The sequence below is a fragment of the Balaenoptera musculus genome, chromosome 12, assembly GCF_009873245.2.
Source record: "Balaenoptera musculus isolate JJ_BM4_2016_0621 chromosome 12, mBalMus1.pri.v3, whole genome shotgun sequence".
Taxonomy (NCBI): Eukaryota; Metazoa; Chordata; class Mammalia; order Artiodactyla; family Balaenopteridae; genus Balaenoptera; species Balaenoptera musculus.
Genome location: NC_045796.1, coordinates 77864242 through 77879278, shown reverse-complemented (window position 1 = coordinate 77879278; position 15037 = coordinate 77864242).

Below are 15037 nucleotides of genomic sequence, written 5' to 3'. Positions count from 1 at the left end.
TCATCGCCCTCCCTGCCATGTTGCAATGGGTATAAAACTCCTGAGCCCACCTGGGCCATGGGACCTGTTCCTCTCTCGTCCCACATAAGGAAAGGCCTCTGCCCTGTCCCACTCCCACCCTATAGAAGGAAGGTATATGTGCCTCAGCCAATCAGAAAACGACTCTCCCAGACTGATAGGAAGTTGGCCCACTGTTCTGGCAACGACCATTCCCTGTAATAAATCCCATCTTCTTTACATTCTGCCTTGTGTCTGGAAATCCTCTTCCAACCCACGTTCAGACCATGAGAGTCCCATCATCCACTGGGTTGGAGCCAAAGTACCCAGGTGTCACGTAAGGGGTGTGACTGAATAACCTCTAAGGACTCACTGTGCTCTAAGGAGACCCGATTCCAGGTTCTGGTTTCTCTCAACAAAGTACGGGGGATTTTTTTGTTTTAGTTAATGTTTGTTTTAATCAGATTGAATGCACACTCCTCAGAACAAAAGCGGGGATTGTCAATACAACACATGCTCATCCAGCAGTGGAGGAGATGGCGCCCCTTCTGAGACATTGACGATGGTAATTAAAATGAGGCACGTGGTTAACCGAGGGGAGAACAAACTCCAGCAAAATCTGCTTTAGACATTTCTGCACAAACAGCCATATGAGTTCATACATTTTCTATGACGTAGACATAATTAACTTTTCCTTTTTACCCTGGACACTGGTGTTTGATCCTTTCAATCAAAAACGATATGTCTAAATAGACCCAATGGCTCATCCTCACTTCCTCCAAGCGTTCACTCTCCTTTCTCTTTTTCCAGTAGCATCTTCTAACATCATCATAACAGACTATCTAATTTAGGGGTTTCTTATGTTTATACTTTGTTGCCTATCACCATGCTAGAAGGGCCTCCACCCAACAGGGGCAGGGATCTTCTTTTCTTGTTGTTTACTGAAAAACTTAGAATAGTGTTTGGTATATAGAAAAAAAAAACCCTAAACCATCTAAAATCTTCTATATCCAAACCCCTGATTCTAGTCTCATGGGAAGTAAGAAAGTAAGATGAATAAGAAAAGGGAAAAAAAGAGACACATTTGTGCATATAGATTAAATGTCAGCATTCTGCATGACACCTGCTGGATGATTCAAAGTCCTCAGAGCTTTAGAATAAGCTTTATTAGAAATAGTCATATTAACTAATGTCAGTTGTTTCACTGGAAAGATGTTTAGAATTCAAACAGAAGAAATAGCAATATTTGCAGCAAAGCCATTTATTATAATTGATTTAATGATAGAGGAGCAAAGTCAGATGAGGGCAGACCTTTTATTTTCTGTGTATTAACTACAGATGTCTGCCTTATCGTTTGTCAGCATTTCTCCATCTCTGAAGACAAGAGAGTTTCAATAACCTACCAAATGCTGACAAAGCAAAGCCCAGTATCATCAGGGTCCACAAAGAGACAATGGGGGAGGGAAAAGTGGAAGAAGTTCAGGTCACCTGCACCAGGAGGAACTGAGCAGGACCATCACGTCTCTGTTGGCTTCTCCAATCCATGAAACCTAAGTACCAGCCTCCCTGTCCCAGGCTTGTTTCAATTCCCACTACGAAGCCCTTCATTCAATCATCTTTCATGTATTAGTACCTTGGAACAATTGCCTTTCATGCAGAATGCATCAGTTTAGTTAGCTGAAGAAATGTTCTTTTTTTTTTTTTTTTTTTTTATTTATTTATTTTTGGCTGTGTTGGGTCTTCGTTTCTGTGCGAGGGCTTTCTCTAGTTGTGGCAAGCGGGGGCCACTCTTCATCGCGGTGCGCGGGCCTCTCACTATCGCGGCCTCTCTTGCTGCGGAGCATGGGCTCCAGACGCGCAGGCTCAGCAATTGTGGCTCACGGGCCCAGCTGCTCCGTGGCATGTGGGATCTTCCCAGACCAGGGCTCGAACCCGTGTCTCCTGCATTGGCAGGCAGATTCTCAACCACTGTGCCACCAGGGAAGCCCCAGAAATGTTCTTTTTATCACTGCATTCGTCTCCCAATAAGGCATTTAATAACAATTATAATAATATCGAGAATTTAAACAGTGCCTTTACCACTACTTTCTCATCAGTCAATTGCTATTTCTTTGATGGTTTTCCTCTTGATGCTTACATATAAAATGGAGAGATGTAGAGGACAGAATTCTTGAATTATAAATATTACTTTATAGGATCATTTAGTCAAATATGATGATGCCCAGAATAAATTACTGCAGACTGTGTAGTGATTTATGTGCCAAACTGCTCATGAAATCCAGGCTGAATAAAAGCCAGAGGTCTTTGAGAAGGGATCATCTGCTACAACCACAGGCCATCACGAGAATGCAAGGCACACATTCTCCATGTGGCTGCCTGGCACGGAAAAAGAGTATTAACTTCAGAGTCAGAAAGATCAAAGTGAAATTGAAATTCTGGCTCTATCCTTATTAGCTTTGTGACCTTGAGCAAATTTCTTAACTTCTTTCAAAGTTAGTTTCTTCTACAGAAAGTTAGAGTGCAGATTAAATTAGATAATATAAACATACAGTTGGCATGCAATAAAAAGTAGTTGGCATTTTTACTCTTCTCTAAATCTCAAAGATATCTGCTTTACAGTCTTCTATGGTATACTACTATTATGAAAAATAGTGATTAGCATTAATAAACATTTATTGAGCATTTAGTATAAGTTGTTATTTTTCACAAAAATAAACTATATATTGAGATAAGATATATTATTACCCCATCTTAGAGATAAGGAGACCGCGAATCACAATCTTTCAGAGTCCTGCCTTAAAGCTTCCAGAGGTTCCCCATAGCACCTGGAATCAAATCCTGACCACTCACTCTGGCTTACCAAGCCCTGCAAGAGCTGGCGCTTTCCCTCCTCTGTGACTCATTTACCATCCTCATACTTTACCAGCACCCACACCCCAGGTTTCCCAAACTCAACAAGCTTGTTCTCTCTGGGTAGAGTCCCTGCACTGAGGTCCCCTTACCCCCTCCCCCAACCCCCATTTTTGCAGAGCTATCTCCTTGTCATGCACATCTCAGAATAAATGCCAATTCCAAAGAGGCCTTTCTCAGCCAGTCAACAGTAGCCACTGGGTCATTCTCTGTGACGTTGCCTGATGTTATTTTTCTGCACAGTTCTTATTATTCTCTGATTATTGCTCTTGTTTAGCTATGCGTTTTTTTGTTGCCTATACACACACACACACACACACACAGCAGCCTTGGGACCCTCAGGAATTTTGACAGCTGTGTTCACTTCTGCATCCCCTGTTCTTAGAACACTTCCTGGCACATTTTGGATGCTCATAAATATTGCTGACTGACTGAATGAATAAATGAACAAGTGACCTTATCACTTTGATGTACAGAGGCTTTCCTTGTGTCTAGGCAAAATTTAAATTTACTCATTTCCTCTGGTTTGCTTGTCTGTAGACACAGAGAACAAGCAATGCAACTCATGCATCAAGCATCCTTCCATCCTCTTGGCTATTCTCTGAAATATTTACAGTTTGTTCATGCAGCTTTTATAATCTGGTTTCCAAAATTGAATGCCATGCTCCAAGTGTGGTCTGAACATAATACTGTTAGAATAGATAGCAGAGGGAATATCATGTCACCATTCTAGACACTACATTTCTTTTAATGTAGCCTAAGATGGCTGTGTTTAGCAATAAAGCAAACAGAGAAGGGATAGAGTGACTTCTTGATGTCAGTGCTATAATTCTGATGAATAATAAAAGAAAATGGATTCTGTTATGCTTCTGTCTTCTCTAACAAGGAAAATTATCTCCTGAAAGAAAATTTTAAAAGAGAAAATGCTTTCATCTCTTTTGTTGGACAAACCATATTATTAACTCATATTGAACTTTCAATTTCAACTAGAAAAATTTCCCCTTCATATGTGATGCTGCTAAATCCCCTCCTTTATTTATTCATGAAGTTTGTATTTGGATCCAAGTTTAGAATCTTACATTTAATTTCATACCAGTAAATCTCTGTAAATAATATTTTCTAGATTTTCAAGATTAACACTGAACTCCCAAGTCTAGAGTTATGAACTCGACATTTTCATGTTTTTAGAAAAATGTTCCTCTCCTCTAGCACCTCCTACTCTTGTTTACTTTTTCATACATATTCAGCCTCATTTATAGCCACTTTCTTCAATATTTTTTTTTCACTAAGATGAATGAACCACTTCAAGAGGGGGTGATCTTGCTATCAGTAGACTTGTTCAAACATAGGCTAGATATGTTATTAAGAATTCTCTTTCAGAAAATAATTCACTTTGATAGAAAAGACAGAAGCAAAATATCTAGTTTCTTTATTATTAATCAAAATTTTACCATTGACATCAAGTAGCCCATCTATTCTTTTTCTGTTTGTTCTACTGTCAATATAAGAAACTTGAGTCTCTTTTGGCATTCTTCCCAATTTTTCTGAGCCTCAGTTTCTGAACTCCAGTCAAGGTCATGTTTGACCCAAGATGTTTTGGGAGACGTGAACATGGTTGAACCCTGAGCTTGGAACATTGTTCAAAATATGGAAAAAGTGGTCTAAGAAACTAAACAAATGTAAACTTCCAGGACTGCACAGATATACTGAACAACTGGCTTTGTCTTCACCTACTATAGTATATAAACTTAAAGTTTTGCACTACTTTACCAGAAATTCATTAGAAGCCCTAGGGCAAAGAATTAGAATAAAGAGCTTTATCAACAGTAAAAATTTTTAAATCCAGAAAGCTTTGAAATGCCTAATAATATTCTGGTTTTCTCTGCAACCCCATACAAACACACACACACACACACACACACACACACACACACATAAATATCAGACAACAACATCTATTACAAAATGCAGTGACTCTGATAGGAAGTCACCATCTACTTTCTATTCATCTCTGTCCTACACTTTTAAAAGGCAACTTAAGACCCATCAATAGTGTTAAAGTTTTGTTGAACAAATCTGTCATTTCTATAATGTCTTTCTTAAAGTTAACTGTTTAGTATCCTGTTTGCCTTCCCAATAACCTGTAATCTATTGGAGACAGCAATGGCATCTGGTCTTCCGTATGTACCCACAAGCAACTAAAAAGAGAAGGTAAAATTTGCTGAACTGGGCCCTCCACAAAAACCTGTACCTATAATATATGTTTGAAAGATTAAGTTATTTTATGCACCAGTGTTTTTGCTTTGTAGTAATAATCTGTCGACTTTAGCAAACAGTATTTTTTCTGATTTGTTTCCGTTCCATTTGCTGTCCCTGACAGCCTTTTAATTAGGTTGCTTGTTTGTCAAAGGCCAGTTTGCTATGCTTGTTCTCCTTCATGGATTCAAAAATAATCAGGGCAGGTGTTGTATAAGTTGCATAGGATGACATGATGTCATGATCAATGGCTAATTAATTTCAGATTCTTTCTGCTTCTGTGATGTGGGTGTACTCTCTCAAATGAAAAACAATAAACAATCATTACCCATTTTGTGTTTGTTAAAGCACTTCATAATTCATAACCGAGATGGGATTAATTTTTAAGCAAGTGTCTTCATCCAAGTGTTAGCAAAGAGTCTGTTGGCTAGAAACTATTGTTGATTTTATTTTTTGCTCTAAAAAGCCAGTGACTGCTACTAGGTAACATATGAATATATGGGGGGAAATCTATCTTGGATAGAACTCCAATATACTATTAAAAGTGAAACATTTTAAAAAGCAGTCAATAAATGTAAAGGGTCCTTCATATTTTTAGCAACATAAATAGCATCCAACAACTACTGAGCTCTTTCTATGTACCAGGTACTTAACGTGTACGATGCCACTTAACCTTTATATCAACTAAATGGTGTTGGTACTACCATGATATAGATGAGGAATCTCTTGTCTCAGGTACAAGATGAGTTCTGAAAAATCACACAGCACTGGCTAAGCAACAGGCTTTACTGGGGAAAGGGGAAAAAGTCAAAGGCCAGAGTCAGCATCCAGAAGGCATGGGTTCCCATCTGCTCATTACCTCATAGTGACACATGCTGGGCAGGATACTCGGCTGAACTCTCACTGGGATTCCATATTCTTTACCTTTAACAGGGTATGTACGATATAGCAGTTGTGTCAGAGGGAAATAATCAGACTATATTTGGGTACAGTCTGGTTTTGGTTGCCAGCAGTTTATAGAAGTTGTCTGGAAAGCCAGCTCCCAGATCCCAGAAACCATGAGGCCCAGGGGATATCCCAGCCTCTTGTATCATAGAAACTGACACAGTCCCCGGAGTAGCTGCTCCCACTGACAGAAGGAAGACCTGGGTCTCAGCAAGCTCTTTGTCCAGATGACCCAGAGCGATAGCGCATAGTTACACTTGGATTATTTTGTTCATTGAACTGCAGAAATAAAGTATTAGAGAGATTAAAGAATTTACTCAGGATCAGAAGACAGTTGAATGATGTTATTGCAATGCCAAGAGAATCAGTTGACCTAAAATCCTGAACCTGTCAAACTATTTTTTGGAATAAGATGGTCAAAAACTAAGAGTATTTGCTATCAACAGATCTACATAAAGACCCACCAAGCTGTACTCCAAGTAGAAGGAAAATGACAGCAAAAATAATTATGAGATGCAAGAGGAAATGATGAGCAAAATAATTGGCAAATATGTAGATAATTCTCAATAAACACCATCTGAATTAAGAAATAAAAGGAAAATATCTAATTTGTGGGATTAATAAAATAACAATGGACAGTAATAACATAAGTCAGGAGAAGGTGATTAGAGTCTATATATTCTATGGTTCATGTTTCTTTGGAGAAGAATTTTGATATAATATTCAGACACAGATATATATATTATAATATTTCAAGAATAACTGGAAAGATAAATATGTACACTTATGAAACAGAAGAAGGAGGATGAAATAAGAAAGCAAAGATGGCTTATCAAAAGATTAAAAAGGCAAGAATAAAGAAAAAAAGAAAGAAAGAAGTGGAATAAAATGGAAATCAAAAGGAATATGATAGAGACATGTACAAATATGTCAGTAATCAAAATAAATGGAAAAAAAAACCTTGCCAAGTAAAATACAGAGAATTTCAAACATTTTAATTCAGTTATATGCAGTGTACAAGAGGCACACTGTCTCAGTCAGCTCAGGGTGCTATAACAGAATACCATAGACTGGCTGGTTTAAACAACAGACATTTAAATCTCACAGTTCTGGAGGCTAAGTCTAAGATTAAGGCACTGGCAGAATCAATTCCTGGTGAGGGCTCTCTTCCTGGCTTGTAGATGGCCACCTGCTCACTATCCTCACATGGCAGAGAGAAAGAGAGAGAGAGAGAGAGAGAGAGAGAGAGCTCTAGTCTCAATCCCTCTTCTCATGAGAATGGAGAGCACTAATTCCATCATGTGAGCCCCACCCTCATGACCTCATTTAAATCTAATTACCTTTCAAAGGCTCATCTCCAAAAACCAACACATTGGGGGTTAAACCTTCAACAAATGGATTTTGGGGAAACCCAAACATTTAGTCCATAACATACGCACAATACATAAGGATATGGAAAAGCTGAATACAAAAGGATCGAAGATTTTCTTTTATATATCAGGCCAGTACTGGGTACAATAAAGCTGTGGTCACTATTTAAATGTCAGCTAATATAGATGTTGACACAGAAAGCATCATTTGGAATTGATAGGGACATTATGATGAGAGGTCCAGTTCAACAGGAAGATGTTACAGCTCTAAGCTTCTACTGGTCCAATAAAATATATAAAGCAAAAATGGATAGACATACAGAAAGAAAAGGGCAAATTCACCATTACAGTGAGTGGTTCTATCACTTCTCTGACAATTTTTAACACAGGCATACTTACTTGTTCACAGATTATCTGTGGCTCTGGGGCTTACAATGGCAGAGTTGAGTGGTTGAGACAGAGCTGATGTGGTCAATAAGTCTAAAATATTTACTATTTGGTCCTTTACAGACAAGGTTAACCAACCTTTGCCCTAGAGGAAGATCCTAAGACAAATATTTTAATAAGTAGTTTATTTGCAAAGTGCAGGAAACATTGGTAGGGAAGTAAGGAAAGATGACAGGGAAAAGAAGGCAGTCACCAAAGTGTGGGTCAGCCAGCTACAACTGAGGGCAACTGATGTTTCGTTCTATGGGGTAACTCTGGGAACTAGTGCAGAACATATACCTCAGGGAAAGAGTCAGGATTAGGACATCTACCAAGACAGGCAAGAGAGAACGACAAGGGTCCCAGCTTCAGCCCTAACACATCCAGTGCCATGCACTGAGAAGGGAAGAAAAGTATAAGAGCAAAGCAAAAGAGCAGACCCTCATTCTAATCCTACCCCCTCAAAGTGCACCTTTCTGAGCCAAGTGCACTTCTGAACTGAGGAAATGGGGAGAATTTTTTAAATTGGATAAGAAATCGAAATTTAAGATTTTTGACAACAGAATATGAGACAGTTCTAATACCTGAGATGGGAAAATCTATGAGATTTGTCCGAGGAATCTCCTGAGACAGGGCAGGAAGAGCCTACAGTGTTTGAGGATTTTGAAGGGATTAAATGAATATTATTTCATAATTTCACCTCACCAAGTCCAGCTCATTTAATTAAACATTAATAAAAGATAGTTCCCAAGATGCTAGTATCTATGAAGATCACAAAACATCAAATTGTGAGGGAGAGATTGGGGTAAGGGGGGCCATTCATTAAAGTGAAGAGTGAAAGTTTCTCTAAGGAGGAGGCCTGGTGCACACCATGGACTGTGCTAGGGACTGAAAACACAGGCATGAAAGGCCAAGATTCCACAGGAAGAGAGCAAGGGGAAAGACCGTGCCAAGAGACCCACTGTCACAGGAAGTAGTGTCACAGGACGTAGTGTCACAAGAATACAAAGCCGGCATCTAGCCAAGCCAGATACATACACACAAACCAAAGAGAAATCAATGGTTGTTGAAGAATTCTAAGGAGCAGAGTGACATAACAGGTCTCTGCTTTCTAAAAAATTACTGTGACAGTAAAATGGAAGGAGGACTGGGGGAGCAAGTGCCAGGGGAAAAAAGTCAGTAACAACAGAACATAAAGAAAGGGAATTAACGAATGGACACAGAGTCAACCCAGTCTGGTCATTGTCTGGGGGTAAATATGTTACTTCTCAACTGAATGACGAGTTCCACGACTGTCCCAGAAAGGGGAGTATAGGAAACAAACAAACAAACAAGAATATTAGGAAAAAAGTTTCCCATAAAAGGCCCACTGAAGTATCTGGAATGGTCATCACGGGAACCTTCCCCTTTACCTATGCTTCAAGGCTCATGCCAGACGCTATTCATGGGAAACAAATTTTTCCTCCCTGCACTTACTGTCTGCATTATTCATGTATTGTTGCTCTGAAGTTTGTGATTTACTTAGTCCCTTTAATATGACCTTAGAAGTTTGGGATGAATTGAATCATTTTTACTTTATACAAAGCTAAAGTAGACATGAGACCATAATAGGTACTCAACAAAAATTGAATAAACGAATGAATTAATGCATGACTACTTGTCTCTCAAACTGTGTTTACCAGGGCCGAAGGCTATAATATGACCCAGTAGTTCCCCAGCTGAGAGTGCTGCTTAATTCAAAGGGAGAAGGAAATCTAACAGACTAAGTGGTTAGACTTAGAACTAAGCACTGAATTGAAACTATAATCAATCCTCCCCCACCACCACTACAGGATACAACATTGAAGTCATAGTGTAAAAGAGAAACAGTACTTTAAATAATAAGAGTTAACATTTATTGAGTACTTTCCATTTGCCAACACAATACTAAGTATATTATATCCATTCTCTCATTTTATTCATTTGACAAACATCTGCTGAATGAATGGTCCAGGAAATGTTCTAAGCATCAGGGACACAACAGCGAACAAAACAGATATGTTCTCTGCCCTCATGGATATGAGGGTTGTAGGGGATATGGACAGTGAACAAGGTAACCAGTAAATAAATAAACAAAATTCAGATTGTGCAACTGTAATCAAGGAAATAAGTTGGGAGATATAATAGAACTTGGAGGCAGGGAGCACAGGGGAGGTTGAAAGCCCTCTTTGAGAAGATGACATTTAGGCTAAAATCTGGATGAAAAGAGAGATGAGTAAGACATGGATTAGGAAAGGTAAGGAAGGCCAGGCTGTGGAGGGCCTAGTAGACCTTGTACTGAAGTTGGTATTACTGAACTTGCAATGGGAAACCACTGAAATGTTTTTAAGCAAGAGAGTAGCATGACTGAAAGAACATTCTCTGGCTGCGTGTTGGAAAATAGATTTGGAGGGTGGTTCAATAATGAACATAGTTGGACCAGTTGGAAGACTCTCTCCCCAGTGATGTGGAAAAAGATAAAGAAAAGTAGAAGCACGATTGAACACATACTTTGGAGGCAGAACATGAAAATCTCACTGGTCAGTTGGATGTGGGTAATGAAAAGCAGACAGCAAGCATAAAACTTGGTTTTTGATTTGAGCAACTGAAAACATGATGGTACCATTTACGAATAGAAAATAGAAGGAAGTAACTGTGGATGGAGGGAGGTGGAGGGGAAGAATCAAGACAACTGTTTTGAGCAAGTGCAGCAAGATATATATCTAACTTTGAACAAGTAAAGTGACATACATCTAAGTGTATATATCAAGTCAGCAGCCAGATTTATTAACCTGGAGTCAAAGCAAGAGATAAATATTTGGAGCATACCAGGAAATAGATGTTATGTAAAGAATGAAAATGGTTTAGATTACCAAAGATTGACATATTAGAGAGAAGAGGAGAAAGGGGAAAGGGGGGAAAGGAAGGGAGAGATGAGAAGGGGAAAGGGGAGGAGAAGGAAACAGAAGAGGGCCCACCTTAGCTTCAGGATACAGACAGAAATAAAGAGGCAGGAGCTGGATAAATGGAAAGAAAATCAGGTGAGTACAGTAAGTCCCCTACATATGAACCTTCGAGTTGTGAACTTTCAAAGACGTGAACGTACGTTCGCATGTCCAATCACGTAAGCTAGTTCACATGTCTGGCATACATTGTCACGTGTGTGCATCCTCTACAAGAGGTTGTGCTTTTTGTGTACTTTACTGTACAGTACTGTATAGAGTACAGTAGTACAGTATCTTTATTTCAAGCCCAGGATGTCTGGAAGCAAGTGTTAAAGCAGAGGTGATATAGCTGGTACTGCTAAAAGTGGCAGCTGTTGTACTGTACTACTGTACTTTTCAAGGTACTGTACTATAATATTAAATTTTCTTCTTTATTTTTTGTGTTTGTTTGCTTTTTATGTATTATTTGTGTGAAAATTATTATAACCCATTACAGTACATTTCTATATAGCCGATTGTGTTAGTTAGGTACCTAGGCTAACTTTGTTGGACTTACGAACAAATTGGAGTACGAACGCACTCTCAGAATGGAGCTCATTCATATTAGGGGACTTACTGTAGCTTATTGTCAAAGTTAAGGGAAGAGAGTGTTTCAAGGGGGCTGTAGTATACCAAATGCTGTTGAGTGGTTGAGTAATATAAGAATAAAGAAATATCCACAATAAATTTTCACAATGGCCCTGAGGTAATTATTACTACTATCTCTACTATAAAGTTGAGAAAACAAGAGTTTTAGAAAGAAATTGCTTAAAAATTAAGTTCTGGAAATAGGATTCTAATTGAGGCTATCTGACATTAAAAAAGAAGTTTATCATAAAGAGGTAGATATTGAAAAAGAGCACAGAGAAGATCTAATTTGGGAGAGGGAGCGCTCTGAAGTGATAAGAAATAGGGTCCAGAATACCAGCTTATGATTCAGGCGAGCAAAACATTGCTCATTTTATTTCAAATTGAGTGATTCACCAGATACTTCCTGAGTGTCCACTCTGCAGCATACTCTGTTCTAGGCTCTGAACATGCAGTGGTTACCAAGATCCTGCCCTCAAGGTGCTTACATTCCAGTGAGGGAAGCTAACAATAAGCAAGAAAACAAATAAATAATATTATAGATTCAGGCAGTAACTAATGTTAGGAAGGAAAATAAATCATAAGGGGGAAGGTATAATGGAGAAGCAAAGGCTGCTTCCAATGGGTGGTCAGGATAAGCATCCCAAAGTGGGTAATACTGGAGCACAGACTTCTAGAGTGAGCTGTCTGTAGATCAGGAAGGCAAGTCCATCAATGTGAAGGGCCAGGAATTGACTGAAGTTCAGTCTATTTGGCAGGAGAGCCAGAAGGTCAGAGCGGCTGGAGAAGAATGAATCAAAAGGAGTGGTTTGTAGTGTATATATGTCCATGCCAGGGAGATCAGCTCGTTGCTTTGTGACCACCTAGAGGGGTGGGATAGGGAGGGTGGGAGGGAGGGAGACGCAAGAGGGAGGAGATATGGGGATATGTGTATATGTATAACTGATTCACTTTGTTATACAGCGGAAACTAACACACCATTGTAAAGCAATTATACTCCAATGAAGATGTTAAAAAAAGAAAAAAAAAAAAAAAGGAGTGGTTGGGAAAGAAGCGTGGGCTACGAGAAGGAAGCGGATCATATGTGGCCCAATAGGCCATGGCAAGGAGTTTTCATTTTATTCTAACTACAATCACTTAGAGGAATTTTGAGCAGGGTGGGGATTTGTTCTGATTTATATTTTCCAAGTTCATTCTGTGTGCTGCGTAGGAAATAGACTCTGGGAACAAAAATGAATGCACAAAGTTGCCAGGTGAGCAATCTGATAGAACTTTTCAGGTATAACCCAAAGCTTTAAATTCTCATAGGTGCTAGTTATGCTGAGGGTCAAAATGTTCCTGACGTGTGATAGGCATGTGTTGATTAAGAAAAGAAGTTAAGATTAGAGTGAGGTAAGCTTGCCACCAGGAACACAAGCATCTGAACCATAATTAACTGCCACAGTTTTATGAGCATTTATCCAGACCCAATCTGAGGGCTTTATTAGCTCTAATTTAAGTTTCCATAAAATCTAATAGGGTGTTTTATTTTGTTCTTAAAGAGACTTTAATTGTAAAATATTTTGTAAGTTATAAGCATTATTTATATGGCTGCTAAGGTACAGCATTATTTGCATGTATTAGGAGAAAAGAGCAATATTGTGAACCATTTAAATATTTTTATGTAACAATCGCATTTCAGTATTAAAGGAAAAAATAAGTATTAAGACATATGGAATAAGCAAACATATGTTATAGAATAACCCAATAAAAATCAAATGTATTTCTAAAACTAGGATCTAATCAATTCTTTTTATTAGTTTTCTAAGGAAGAATAACAGCCTTCAAGAACAATAGAAAAAAACAGCTAGATATAAACAAGCTTCCTTACAGAAAATTAGAACATGCTTGTGTGTCTGTGTGCCTAGGACTAAGCCGTATTAAAACTCCAAGTAACTTAACTAAAACTAATCTTATCTTACTTTAAATTCTATCGTATCCTTAGGGATGCTGAAATAAATTTTAGCAAAGAGGACAGCAAAGTTCTTTAAGTGTATACAATTGTTCCCTGCCTTAAGCTGATTGAACGTAGTTTCAAAAGGCTCAAATGAGTTTAAGGGAATACCATAGATTATTTTCAGTGTCCTTTTCACAGAGGATGGGTTCAGAGATGGAGAGAAATTAAATCCTTGTAGGCTGTACTCTCAGTGAATCGAAAAATAAAAGTTGAGAAAAGCCTGAGGAAACATCTACACATTTACCAGGGAGTATAGATTCCAGGCCTTCTAGTTTAGGAAAAACTGAATACAGCTCAAAGGTCATGGGACATATTCCACTAAGTGTTCTTCCCCAGAATTTACAATTATTTTGTATTACCTTGAGAGATGGGATTTGAATTTAATCCTCTCCCCAAAACACACTTAGTTTCCTTATATTTCAACCACTGCTTTGACAGCTTCCCACTCAATCATGGGCAGAGGGAGAGCTCCCAAATTAAGACAAGGGGAGGTTAGCTACTCTCAGTTGGGGTAGGTGGAATTCGCAGTATTTTCAAGCAAACTAACCTTAATATATTCTAATATAGCAAAGGCCTGAAACTAAGCTATTTTCAAATTTCTTGGGTAACTTGATTTATTCAATAAAATGTTTGTATTAACATAATTCTATGAAAAAAAAGAAAATTGTATGTCTAAATTAATTTAAATATACCTTGAACAATCTTTTTCTACACTATTAATTTAGAAAGTTGGCATTTTATACACATATAGTGCAAAGAAGCAACATAATAAAGACAATAGATACCTGACTTGGGAGGCCTGTGGGTTTCTGTAAAATATTAACATTCTGAGCCTCAGTGTTTACATCTGAAAAAGGGGGAATAGTGATGCCTAATTCATTATATTTTTGTGAAATCTAAGTGAAATAAGGTTAAACAAAGCATAACTCTTGGTGTTATAGTAGAACATATACGTGAGTTTTTCCACTATCCTGTCCAATCACTGAAAAAACATAAATCCACAAGAAGTATAATCTCAATTAATGAAGCATTGTCTTGCATAAAATGTTATTGACAAAAATTGAGTTCATGTTTGCATAAAAGCAACAAAAATATGTTTGTCTATGTTATAAACAGATGAAATAAATATGCTGAAGGTGTAGACTGTGGGAAGGCAGGAAATCAAATTAATGGAAGAAAAATCTAAGGTACAGGAAATGAGGAAAACTGGAGGGGAAATGAATTCCAGATAGCAGAAATGGTTCCCATCGTAACTGCCTAGAGACTTGAGGAAAGAAAAACTGGAGGACATACCAGATACAACAAAGGGATACATTTTAAAATATAAAGAACTCTTGTAGATAAACATAAAAACCATTAAATCTCTATGGAAAATGTGACAAAGACATGCATAGACAGCTTAAAGGAAAAGAAATATATGTGGGCATTAAACATGTGAAGAATTGTTCTGCCTTTATAGGAATAAAGTAATCTAAGTGTCATTTGTTGCCTATCAAGGTAGCAAATTTTTTAAATGATGAAAAAAAGAACCACCACTAAAACCCATG